This window comes from Rhinopithecus roxellana, chromosome 8, assembly GCF_007565055.1.
Source record: "Rhinopithecus roxellana isolate Shanxi Qingling chromosome 8, ASM756505v1, whole genome shotgun sequence".
Taxonomy (NCBI): domain Eukaryota; kingdom Metazoa; phylum Chordata; class Mammalia; order Primates; family Cercopithecidae; genus Rhinopithecus; species Rhinopithecus roxellana.
This window is the reverse complement of record NC_044556.1, coordinates 48866771-48880689: the sequence shown is the minus strand read 5'-3', so window position 1 is coordinate 48880689 and position 13919 is coordinate 48866771. Positions and strand designations below refer to the sequence as shown.

The following is a 13919-nucleotide window of genomic DNA, read 5'->3' as shown; positions in this document are numbered from 1 at the left end:
TCCTCTGGTCGTAGAGACTGTAGAGTTGTGGGGTGCCCCGTGCCTCAATTTCCCCATCTGTAAAATCAAGGGAGCTGATCAGGGATGCTGTATGCCTCCCTGGGATTGAGCGAAACAGAACAGATCACTGTGTCTGAAACGCGTGGAGAAATCGTCAGCTAGAGATGCTGTGGAATCACAGAGTAGAAGTGTTATCATTATTCTTGATCATCATCATCAGGGTAATAAAACCATCATTAAAGACACCCTGAGACAAATAGACTGAGGAGCATAGATCAAGTGTCTGAGCATTTCTAAGGAAACAAAAAGCCTTGTTCCACCTGTTGGCTTCTATCCTTTTCTCTTGTGTCTTTTCGTTAGATTTATTGGCTGATTTGTACAGAGAATGGGGTGGGAGGGGTTGGGTTTTCCCCTTTCCTCCTCCTTGTACATATTTTTGTTTTAAAGAAGGTCAATGTAAGATGCTTGAGCGAGAAAATGTGCCTCCTGGTATAGTAGTTTATTCAAGACCTTGTGTTTTCTGGCACTGGCAGGGCATGCAGACACATCTGTAAACTCTACCTTGGAGGTTAAAGATTTTTATTGTGGCTTTTAGAGATTAAATGAGATTTATTTATAATTGCTGTTTATCAGAGAGTAAATATCTCACTGTGTGTGTATGAGGCTAAGAATGTGAAGGCTGTTTACTCGCTGGTGGTTTTGTGGATAAAACCTTTTCCTTTTTGAAGTGACATCTTGAGGGATGGAATAGAGGGCTAAAATCAGTGCTTAACATGCATCTTTAAAATTTTTTTTGAAGAAAAAAATGTCTGCTTGTTTTCTTGAGTTGTGGCTTTCCTTTCTTCTGTTCCTACACAGCGATTGTTTAAAGGCTCTCAGTTGTAGCTCTCTCTGAATTCTCTGGGGGGGAATTCTGCTTTCTTACCTAATTCTAGGTTTTCTGTGACTCTGCTACTTGTCCAAAAAAATCTGTAAAAGTCTAGGAGGCTGTGCCTCCTTCCATTCTAACTGCAAATGTTTATCAGACTGACTCCCTGTGATAGCTGGAGATTGAAGCAAAGGGCCAGCCCTGGTTGAGAATATTTATGTGCTTCTCACAGAGGCCTGGAAACCTGACTTCTGAGTGTGGGAAAAGCTGAAGGAAAGCCATTAGTTGGCCTGGATCTGGCAAGAAGGTCCCCCTACATTTAGTGTTTTATTAAAATAAAGCTGTATTATATATATGTGTGTATATATATATGAAAACTTAATTGTTTTCTACTTTATAGGCAGAGATCTTACCATGGTTGTTCCTGACAAGATTTCAGGGTTCAGATATGTTCCTAAAATGTTAGAATTTAAGGACTGCAAGGAAAAAGAAGTGTTATTCCATCATGTTATAGACGAGGATGTTAAGGTCCAAAAGAGATAAGCACTGATCTGAGGGGCGCAACAAAGCTGTGGTAACATCTAGACCACACCCGGGGGTTCAGAGTACCCCGAGGGTCTTCATGCCAGGTACCTTTACCTCACACCCACATTTGATTTTACATACTCCAGCACTTGGCCAACCAAACAGAGGCGTCTTTTGTAGTTCTGCTTGCTGTGCTGGATTACAGCAGCATGCTCTGCCCTGCTCATGTCATCAAATAGCACAAATATGACAAGCATGGGTTGACAACATGAATTTGCATAAATTCATTCATGTATTCATTTGTTCATTCAACTAATATTTTGGGGATCTTTACTCTGCAGCAGGCAAACACTGGGCACTGAGGATATAGGAAAGAGAAAGGCGGACATACCCCTGCCCTCAGGGAACTTACAGTCTTGTTGGTATGATCCACATTAATCACATGGTCACACAAACTAGTAATCCTAATGTTGATAATACTTATTGAACAGCATGCAAGTATTATGACGGAGTGCATAGAGTTGCATAAGTTATTGACTCAAAGTGTGTAACTAGACATAAGCTAACTGTTCTGTTTCTCTTTGTGGTTGAGTTCCCCTTGCCCCAGCCAACTTCCATTCCTCTGGTGTCATTCCTACTCACAGGGAGCCCAGCAATTCCAAAGAGCAGAATATTCTCCTTCCGTCTCTCACCGTCCTTCACTCTCTCTCTTTCTCAGCACACAGACCAACAAATAATATCTGCTAATCCCCTACACTTGTACTGTGAAGTAACTTCACTCTTGTAGTGAGCAGCCTAACATTGCTACCGGGATAATTCATGTTGACTGTGGTTAGTGAGACTCTGATCTCATTTTACTGATTCCATCGTTCTTCTAGGGCTAGTACTAAACACCCAGCTGCAGGAGACTCCACCATTATCACTGTCATCTTGGAATTCCAAACACAGTATAATAAAATGACCTTTCCTACCCCTCCCAGCAAGGAAACATATCCTACCCCTCCCAGCAAGGACTCATAAAGGGAAAAAAAACTAAATACCTTTTTAGCAGATCTCTGGTTGTGTTATTAAAATCTGACTGGTTTAGTGATATCAAAGATAGAACCTTTTTTTTTTTTTTCTCTCTCTCTCTCTCCCTCCTATTTGTGGCCTTTCTTGGAAAGAATACAGTGTCTGGTTGAAATGCCAGTCCTTTCCACGGAGGCAGATTTGTGTTAATGCTGGCGTCACCATTTTCTACATCGTGTCTTTCTCTAGTACTCAGCGAAGTTTGTCTTCAGTGTTGTCCATCCATCTTTCTTTTAAGATTAATTTAATAGTTTTTTTAGAAGGCACACAAGTCCACCCACACATAAATCATAGGTTTGATGCCTATACTTTAGGAACCCACACATAATGTGTGGTTAAGCCATGTCATGAGAAAAATAAGAGTCAGTTCTACATACCCAGCATTGTTACACAGGGATGTGCCCAGCCCACATTGTAGCAACAACCTAAACCGGAGCTTGCCAGCTTGCTGTGGTCTGCATTTGGCACCTGTGGCCAACGCCTCCTCCTCTGAGCGGTATGCACTTCATTTGCAAGTCTTTGATCACTTCCGACATACTCTCCCCCACCCCAAGTTTGTTACTCACGGGGAGCTGCCTCTTGGGGAGGCATTCTGAGTTGGCATTGGAAGAGTAATCCAAAAAGAGGAGTAATCCAAGTGGGGAGTTGAGGAGTGAGTAAAACAAGGATCTGGTCAGAGGAAAGATTTAACAGAACTGGAGAGCCAGACAGCAGTGATACAGGTCATCTTTAACTCCGGGGAAAGAAAACTGAAGATTGTTATGACATTTTAAAGGGTGCAATGTGTAGGTACTCTGCATAAATAAAAATTCTGGAGTCTCTAGTCCTGCTGAAAGTAAAACCAACACAAGGTGCAGGACATTTCCAAAACTCATTAGTTACAAATACGGCTTTTGCATGTAGCTTTACTAAAGGGGATTTTGTAGTTTTTCTACTCCCAAGGGACATAAATATAAGATGTACAATGGAATTTTTTTCCATTCCTTTTAAACCTTGACATTTTAATGCACTTTAAAATATCTGCCTAGTCCTCTATTATAAGAGCTCTGTGAATTAAATAGTATTGTTATCCTTCTGTTATATTTGAGTAAGGTTATGTGACTCACCCAAGGACTCACAAGAAAATGAGGGGTGAAACTGCTAGCTAATTAAATCTCCCTGTTAGGCCATCTTTGCAAGAGATGAGAAGCAAAGAACAGAGGCAATCACCACGACATTCAGATTAAAGGTACTGTGTTGACTTGGCATGAAAATAATTGCCTTGGGCCGGACGCGGTGGCTCACGCCTGTAATCCCAGCACTTTGGGAGGCTGAGGCGGGCGGATCAGGAAGTCAGGAGATCAAAATCATCCTGGCTAACACGGTGAAACCCCGTGTTTACTAAAAATACAAAAAAAATAGCAGGGCGTGGTGGTGAGCGCCTGTAGCCCCAGCTGCTGGGGAGGCTAAAGCAGGAGAATGGCGTGAACCCGGGAGGCAGAGCTTGCAGTGAGCTGAAATCACGCCACTGCACTCCAGCCTGGGTAACAGAGCGAGACTCCATCTCAATAATAATAATAGTAATAAATAGTAATAATTGCCTTAGTTTTGCCTTCCCCCATCCTTTTTTTTTTTAACGGTAGGATTTAGAGTGTTCATCGGAAAAAGGGATCCCTAGTTCTAGTTTAATAACGACATGTTTTCTACAAAGTGCAATGGACCAGCCTCTATCTTTGGTTTTGCCAGTCTATGGCCTAGAAATCCCCATTCTACTTCTCTGGACCTCTCAGAATGAGGGAATCTGACTAAATCATCTTAAAGCTTCCTTCCAGCTCTGCTATTCAGTGTTTTTCTGATTCTGTGAATAGGATACTTACTGAATCTGGTCTTTGGTCATCTTATATGAAGCCCAATTCAAGAACTATAGTTATTAAAGGGGAAAGGGTAGTAGGTTTTGTGGATACATAGGATTCATTCCTATACGTCTATATCTATCATACTGTGTTGACATTTTGAAGTGAAAAGCTCAATAGGAAGAAGTGAGAGTTTAATTTATATCTTTTGGAGAATTTGCCAGTCAGCATGCAGGCACATGTGCAAGAGACTAAAGAACCATTTCCAAAAGAAGAGGCTGTTTTGAATGCATGTTTTTCTGTATAAGTATGAATTTAAAATGGATGGGCACTGGGTACATCTCTTAGCTTTGCTGTTCTCACAGGCTTTTTCATAAAAATTGTGTTTTTTTTTTTTTGTATTGTGCTCACATGTTGTTTTGAGGATGCAAAGGAACAGTGTAAGCAACTGTAGTGCTGATGATACATGCTATGCATTTAACACTATGCTTTTGGGGATGACGGGACCATTGGCAATCTTTATGACATGAAACTCCTGAAAGAGATTATTGAAGACTTGCTGATAGTTACATATGTGTGTGTGTGTATAATATATGTGTGTGCATATATATTATATATGCCTTTAAGATATAAGTAATAATCTGCTTCTGAAAGGTGATTGAGGGTGAGACAGAGGGTAGAGAATGAATAATGGTTTCATTAATCCTGTCATCTCTATGAGTAATTCCAAACACTATTCATTTGAAATTGGTTAAACCTTTGAAAATATATAATCTAAAAATTTTACACAGTGGCTCTTAATGTAATTTTTAGAACCCCAGAGTAAATTTTCCTGCCATGTTTTAGGAATATCATCTTGTTTGGAGCAAGGGAAACCAGTTTAAGGTTGCTTTGACAGTTAGTAAACCACTGACTCTATTTTAATTAGTTTTATGTTTTTTCATCTGGAAAAAAATAGTATGTAAGATATAATTACTTTCTAGCTGGGAAAGAGGATTTTGCACACTGTATGTAATAATTTTTTGATTTAGAATGTGTCTTTATTCTGGGTTGCTTAAAATTCCTGACATTGAATATCTTGCTTAATATCATAACAATAATAATAAGTAAATACATAAGAGAAATGTATTATTAACTTTAAAGACAGGAAAACAGAAATAGTTTAGTGAAGTGGACATGCCAGTAAGACTTTTAGAACCTAAGAATGTACTCTGTAGAAATTTGTGAAGTGTTTGGTTACCGATGAATGCTAAACATTATAAAGGGAAAAGGAAAGCATATTCTATATATTATTGTTGCCAATCTCATTTTTAATGATCTAAGTAGTTACCAAAAGTATTCTTAAAGATTCAAAAAGCCTTTAGTTTAAAACTTTGGAGAGCTTGAGTAATTCCATGAAAATCACAATCACTCTTTTTCCTGAAAAATACACCAACTCAAAACTGCCACTAATAGCATTTGAAGGAAACCAAGCCGCCATTTGCTCAGAAGAGAAACTTATGAACCTTGTGGTAACTTTTTATCTTGGATAATACTAGATATATTGGACTTTCTGTTATCCTTAGGGCTTGTGTAGTTAGTATATGTTTGAGGAGAGAAATTTTGCTGAAGGTCTGTGGACAAGGATCATTTTGAGTGAAGGTTTAGGTCATACTTTCTCCAAGGATGCTTGGATTGGTAGTTTACGGTTTAGACATCCATGACACACTGGAGTGTTGAAGGCAACCATAGTCTAAAGAATTCAGGACTTTAACTTCTGTGCCAGTGCCCACGTTGCTGTCTCTGCCTGGAATGTCTTTTTGCCTTAGCTTTTCCAAGCCAGCTCCAGCTGCTCCTTTCAAGATTGATCCTGGGCATTTCTTCTGGGAAGCTTCCTGGACCCAAACCAGGTCATTCCTGCTCCACCACCTCCTAGGATGCACTTATGTGGCTCTTATCACATTGCACTGGAATCATCTGCCTCCTGCTCTGGGCTGTGGGCCCTCAAAGGTTGGAATTGTTTGTAGTTTTTGTACCCCTAATCCTTAGCATAGGGTGAAACAGAGCAGGCAATCAATAAATGTTGGTGAATGAATAAACAGTTCACATTGAAATAAAGCTTATTAATGAATTTAATGAAATATACATCCAGAGGCTGAGGTGGGAGAATTGCTTGAGACCAGCCTGGGCGAGATAGTGAGACCCTGTCTCAAAAAAAAGGTGTAAATACAAAAAGAATTGACAAGAAGAATCTTAAATTGCAACCTTGTGTTGCATTAAAAAAAAAGGAAATTTCTCATAGGGTATTCGTCTTCTCTCCTGTTGCAAAGAATAAAATACACAATCATAGTAAAGCATTTTGTATACTCTCAAATTCTCTCCTTTTCTTTCTTTCTTTTTTTTTTTTGAGACAGAGTTTTCCTCTGTTGCCCAGGCTGGAGTGCTGTGGCAAGATCTCGGCTCACTGCAGCCTCTGTCTCCTGGGTTCAAGCGATTCTCCTGCCTCGACCTTCCAAGTAGCTGGGATTACAGGTGTGCACCATGATGCCCAGATAATTTTTGTATATTTAGTAGAGACAGAGTTTTGTCATGTTGGCCTGGCTGGTCTCAAACTCCTGACCTCAAGTGATCCGCCCACCTCAACCTCCCAAAGTGCTGGGATTACAGGCTTGAGCCACCATACTCGGCCTCCTCTCCTTTCTTATGCCCAGCTTTTTCTCCCTAAAGCTTTTGTTTTTTATGTTTCCCATTCTTGGACCTTGTGATTTCCTATGAGTTTATTTTTTATGTCAAAGAATCACAGATGATAAATCAGTTAGTTAAGTTTGCCTATCTTACCTGCTATTTATTGATATTTAGGTAGTGACTAAAGAGGAGAAGTTTCTTCTAGCTCAGAAACAGGAAAAATCAAGAGATCTTTCAGGAAGTCTGGACAATCAGAGGATAGTAAGGTGAATGCCTGACTTCCAGGAATCTGCAGTTGTGACCATCTGAAACAAAGAAGGAGTCACTGTAATTTAATTTTCATTTTCTGAAAAAGGTTTTAAGTGCTAAACTGTCTAGAAAAGGGCTTCTGGTTGCAAAGAACTGACTCACCCAGGTTCCCTCTAGGAAAGTGACATTCATTGTGAAGATGCTCACGGATAGAGCCTGCAATCAGACTTGGAGACCTTTTAGGTGCTGAGGCAGCTCTGGGGACAACCTTCTCGTTCATATCAGTCTGATTCTCTCCCCCTGTGTTTGCCTTACCCAGGCTCTTTCGCTACTCACGGCTTTGATCTTCTAGCTTTATTCAGAGTGAGCTCTCTCAATCTCATAGCTTTTTAATTACACCTCTAATTGTCGCTTCTTTGACTTGTCAAGAGCCCCATGTCCAGAATCTACTCTTTCTACTCTCCCCGCTTCATGGCTTCTCCTCATGGTTTCTCTCCTTCCATTCTTTCAGCTGCAATTTTCCGTGATAATTGCTTCCTTCTCTCAGAATTCCCTAATTTAGATTCCCAAGAAAGGATCCAACTAACCCAACTCATCTTTTCACTGCCATGCTTTATAGGTTCTTAGCCAGCTTGAGGTTGGAGCTGTCCATGAGTCAGAAGCTCACCTCTAGTCTGGGGTGCTGTGGTAAAGGGAGATGGGTAGGGGCAGAGCGATTGTCACTTGGTATAAAACTGGGCTGTCTTTTAGTATGAACCATGGAAGGGCCATCTTCCCTTCCATGTGGCTGGCAATGAACATGTTTGACACAGCTAATATAAGCCCATTATGGAAGTCTAGGAAATTAAGGCTAACTAGATTACTAAAAATTAAAATTTTCATGGGTGACAATTAGTACAACTGAGATAAAAAGACCATGGGAGCAATAGCAAATTTATAACAAAAAAAAAATTGGGAGAGGGAAGTGTATTAGAGTTAGCTCTTACATGAGAGACGTCATTTCATGTATTTATCAAAAAGCAAGAGTAGGTGAATAGTGAGAGTGAGAATATATTGACATGGATCCCAGAGGCTAGTCTGAAAAGCAAGCGTAGTACTGGAATTGGGGACCAGGATGAGGATAAATAGAAATGCTTAACTCCATAGGGAGCTTCAAAGCCTGTGCTTTCTTCCTGTGCTTTCTTCCTATGCTTCCCTGTTTTGTACTTGATCCAACTTGTCTGTAGCTTTTGGAACAGTCTGTCCTGAACTGGTTATGTGACCTTGGGCTGGTTATTTGTTCTCTCTGAAACTCAGTTCATCATCTGTAAAATAGGGATAATAATTGTTATTTAAATAGCTTGTCTTAAGAATTAAATTGGATGGGATCATATATTTAAAGTGACTGATACACATTACCTGATATGTAAAAGGCACTCAATCAGTTGTAGCAATTATTCTAGAACATAAGGAGGAAGAAAATGTTGATGGAACAACGTGCTGGGTAAAATTCCGCTTTTTATATCATTTATTCCTTACAACAGTCCTGAGGGACTTGTATTATTATTTCTACTTTATAAATGAGGAGACAGTAATAATAATTGAGTATTTGCTGTGTGCCACACACTGAGCTAAACTCTTCCAGGCATTGTCTCATTCAAACTGAGATAGGTGCTATTAATACCTTCATCTCATAGTTGAGGACACTGTGGTCTAGAGAGTATAACTTGCCAAACATCATACAATTAGTAAGTGACCATTAGAGTATAAGTCTATCTAAAGCTGGGTCGGTCTGACTGCAAAGGATTTCCAAAGTTATATAATTGCTAAATAACAGAGTCATGGCTCAGGTCTTGTTAAGGGCAGTACTTCTTCAGTGCACAGCCAGAGGTACATGCTGATTGAATGAAGGATAGTGGCAGACACACACCTATAAGGGTCTTGCATCTGACTCTGAATGCCATGGTTAGACAAGGGTAAGTTTTGGATAGGGTACTGTTATGGTTCAGCTGTTCCCTCCATAACTTAGGTTCGAATTTAATTGCCATTATTAGAGTATTAAGAGGTGAGACCTTAAAGAGGTGGAGAATCCATAAGGGCTTCACTTTCAAGAACGGATTAGCGCTGTTATCTTGGGAGTGGGTTAGTTATCGACGGAGTGAGCTCCTGATTAAAGGATGAATTTGGCCCCCATTTTCACTCTACCATGCCCACGTGTTCACTAACCATGTGATGCCTTCTGCTATGGAGTGACCCTCACCAGCTGTGGCCCCTTGATCTTGGACTTTCCAGACTCTAGCAAATAAATTTCTTTTCTTTATAAACGACGAAGTCTGTGGTATCCTGTCATAGCAGCAGAAAATGGACTAAAGCATAGATTTTTAAAAAGTTTTAATAATTTAAATATGTCAAAATAAGGTCTCTGAGACCTGAGGAAGTGATTTAACAAACATGATAAATATCTGTTGTATGTCAGGCAATGAAAATGAGCTTGGCATTGCGGGGTGCAAGATGATTGAGGCTTGAATCCCTACCTTTAAGGTGCTTTCATCCTGGTGGAGAGAGACAGATATTCACAGAACTAATTATAAAGCATATACCAATGGATCAAAAGAACTGTAGTAGTCACGGGAGAGAACAATTAATTTGGTGGTGAAGGGAATAATGGTGGAAGGAATTGGGGAATGCTTCATGAAGGGGATGACATTTGCAATGGTCCTTGAGGGATGAATGTGGAAGTACTAGCAGTCTTCTATAGTTTCCTTTTTCTTCACTCCAGTGGTTTTATAAAGGGTGATATAAAGTAGCATTGTAATGACTGAATAATAGATTGAGGCCAGACGCAGTGGCTCACGCCTGTAATCTTAGCACTTTCGGAGGCCAAGGATGATGGATCAACTGAGGTCAGGAGTTCAAGACCACCCTGGCCAACATGACGAAACCCTGTCTCTACTAAAAAACACTAAATTAGCCGGGCGTGGTGGCGCATGCCTGTAATCCCCGTTACTCAGGAGACTGAGGCAGGAGAATCACTTGAACCCAGGAGGCAGAGGTTGCAGTGAGCCGAGATCATGCCATTGCACTCCAGCCTGGGCAAAAAGAGTGAAACTCTGTCTCAAAAAATAAAACAAACAAACAAAGACTGACAGATAATAATGCTTTCAAAGATTGGTTTCTTTGAATGAAAGCGGAGAAATATCTACTCTTACTAGCCATAAGAATATATTGGCAATTTCCTAGTCTGTACTTTCCCAGAGTTCTATTGAAGGAATCACACAATGAAATACCCTGTTCTCTGCTTTCTAGGTTTGGGTTCTAGAGTTGAACAGCAATCTAACAAGGGCCTATCAATCCCTGGTGTGACCATATGGGACACTAGTGTGAGTTCTTGTAGTACAAAGGAGTACTGAGATACTGACAGATGGGTCATTTATTCATCTAATGTTTGAGATTTTAGTTTGTAGTTGGGAATTTCTTTTTTTTTTTTTTTTTTTTGAGACGGAGTCTCGCTCTGTCGCCCGGGCTGGAGTGCAGTGGCCGGCTCTCAGCTCACTGCAAGCTCCGCCTCCCGGGTTCACGCCATTCTCCTGCCTCAGCCTCCCAAGTAGCTGGGACTACAGGCGCCCGCCTCGTCGCCCAGCTAGTTTTTTGTATTTTTTAGTAGAGACGGGGTTTCACCGTATTAGCCAGGATGGTCTCGATCTCCTGACCTCATGATCCGCCCGTCTCGGCCTCCCAAAGTGCTGGGATTACAGGCTTGAGCCACCGCGCCCGGCCCTGTAGTTGGGAATTTCTAATTTTTTTTTTTTTTTTACATACAATACCAGGCTTTCTGGATTTGGTGGGTTTTTTGGAGACAGTCCTAATTTAAAACATTCTGCCTTGTCTCCATAAGTATATTCATGACTGGTAGTCAATATATTCTGGTAGCTGTTTCAAGTTGTTCAGGTATATTGAGTTTTCACATCCTAATCCTGTTTAAAGCCTAGTAGATGTCTTCTGCATTATGGACTTTATTCACTTGCTGTGACTAAGTGCATACGGACTGGTCTTTACACTGTAAGGTAGAACCCCAGCTAAGCTCTCTTGTTCTGTTTTGGTTTGGTTCTTTGCTCAGCTTCTTTTTTCCCAAACTCTGCAAATGGACATTAGACTCATTCTTCTTTCAAGGTCTGGCTCAAATGTCACATTCTTCATAGTCTTTTTCAATTCCTAAAGCCAGAGGACTCTTGTGTCCATGTTATCTTCTACTTTGCTTAGAATCATCATATTAGCTATACGTGTTCACTGTCATAAATCCCTTACTAGAGAGTAAACCAGAGGGTAAGGATTTAGGTCCTATTTACCTCTGCATCCCCAAGAGCACCCAGCAGAGTTCCTCTCCTTTCAAGTGGTTGTGCTCGAGATGTTTACTGAACCCAACTGAATTGAATTCTTGGCTTCATTGGATTTGCTTTGAGTATGGTAACATTAATGTCTGTGCCCCAGTTCCCTTTTGGAAAAGAAATGCTGCCTTAACAATAAAAAGCATCTTAACTGATTTTGGGACGAAAGACACCACGTAATATAAGCAGTAATTGTAATTATTATTAATAAGCATCATTAAAATAGTGTGAACTGATAGGATTACTTCCTTTGCTTGCTTTTGCTGGCAGAGTTGGCAGGTTTGGTAAACTAACTGGTCTTTTCCATCTTTAATATCTATGATTCTTTGAAATTTTATGTAGACAAATGCAAACTAATGTACACTGGAAGGAACAATTGAAACAGCTCATACTCACTGATGGGCTCTGAATTACTCTACTTGTGAGTGCTCAGGAAAAAGATCTCAGATTCATTGTGGATTGCTCAATGGAGACATCTGCTCACTGTGCAGCAGCAGTCAGAAGAATGAATGAGATATAATAGGCTGTATTAACTTTGAGAATGGGATAAAGAATACTGCAGAAAATAATATAGTGTGCATAATTTGGCATTGACTATTTCTGTAATTACAATAAAACATTTTAATGATACACATTGATGTTATGACTTCACCTTAAAATCAGAAATCAGCACTGGGTCCTTTCATTTCAAAGAAAACAAAGCAGAAATACAAAGGAGCCAGAGAAAAACAACAGACAGTCTCAAAGACATACAGGGATTTGTCTGTAATGAGAAACTGAAAAGACAAGGACATTTTAATTTTGGGTAAAGGGAAAGATGACATTGTATAAATTAATTTAAAATTAATGAAAATTTCAGAAAATTGCTAGAGCTGGCTTCTGTTTATCCTTAGTAATGGAGGTCAGAGATAGGCAGGATAATCTCCAATCCTCATTTTAGCTATTAGTTGCAGCATCCTGTCCTACCAGTAGTTTTTACAAATGAATAAATATAATACCAGACACGACAGCTCAGGGTTTGTGAAGTGAACATGAGAAAGGCAGCCTGGGCTATTGAGAAGTCCACAGAATTTGGAATCGGGTGACCTGGGTTCTAGTCCTTGCTCCCTGTTTATGGTCTGCACAACTTTGAATGAAGTGTTTAACTTCTATGAGACCTACTTCCTACATATGTAAAATGGAGATAGTGGAAATATCTCCATTTTATTTTACAGGATCTTTGGGGGAAATGAGTGAGCTAGTTGGAAGTGATGGCTGGACTGTGCAGGTTGAGAATTGGTTGTTGAGAGTGCTTGCCTCAGGGGCCGACATATCTCCAGGTCTCTGGTGCTTACACCCCACCTTTCTTTCTCTTCAATCTCCTACTTCTTACGATCTTGGCAAGAGATTTTAGAAGTATAAAACATTTTCTTTATCTCCAGAATCAGCATTCCTACTCCCTTGCTCCCGGAAAGCCTTAAAATAATTTTGCACTCATTTTTATTAGTGTATGATTAATTAGAGGTCATCTTATGTAATCTTCACAGCAGCCCCTTGAGGTGGGTACTGCTATTATCCTCATCTTTCAGATGCAGACCCTGAGACATAGAAGACTTGTTTAAGAACACACAGTAATGGCAGACTAAAGAGTCAAACTTACGCTATCATGCCTCTGGGTTGGTTTACGAAGTCTAGAAAACTGAGTCATATGACTATACTGATTTCTACCCTGGGAAGTGACTGGCTTTCCTTATTTCCCTAGGACCTCCTACTCTATACTTTGGCACCCAACTCAGGACTCACCTGCCCCCACGGAGGCTGTCCTAAGCCCTCTCTTCCCCTGTAAGAGATCATCTTGTGTGCCTTCGCATCCTGTATTGCAACTTTTAACGTATTATTTGGTTAACAACAGTAGAAACCCTCATGCCCGATTCAATTAATAATTAGCGATTTAGTTGAACAAGTTAGTTAAGGCAGGAATCATACAAAATGATGGAATCATACTTTAAGCTTTTATTTTAACTTAAAACATGCCTCAGGTTTTTGATGTTGAGCCAAGGCACGATCTTTGGAGTTGAAGGCTTCCTATTAGACTTCTGAGTCTTGTTTCTTACAGAAGTCACACCCCTGAGGCTTTCCCAATCATTTTGTGTCCCGGGTTCTTTAACGTGGAGCAAGATCTTAAAGATATTTGTGAGGCAATCAGATTTTCCAGATTTAATGATGTTTTATGGTTGGCTCTCTCTTGCCTAAGTTGACAGCACATTTTTTAGTAACTCATTTTTAAAGCCTTTTCTAAACATTCACCTTAGATCTTACAGAAACAACATCTTTTTTGCACTCATATTTCATCACTTTAAGTAAGTTTAA

General features: G+C 40.1%; 1 protein-coding gene across 4 annotated transcripts in view; it reads left to right on the top strand.

Annotated features, from left to right (window-relative positions):
* BCL9 (BCL9 transcription coactivator) overlaps positions 1-13919 on the top strand; it is an 89786-nt gene that overhangs the window by 943 nt on the left and 74924 nt on the right. The gene's annotated exons all lie outside the window — the stretch shown is intronic.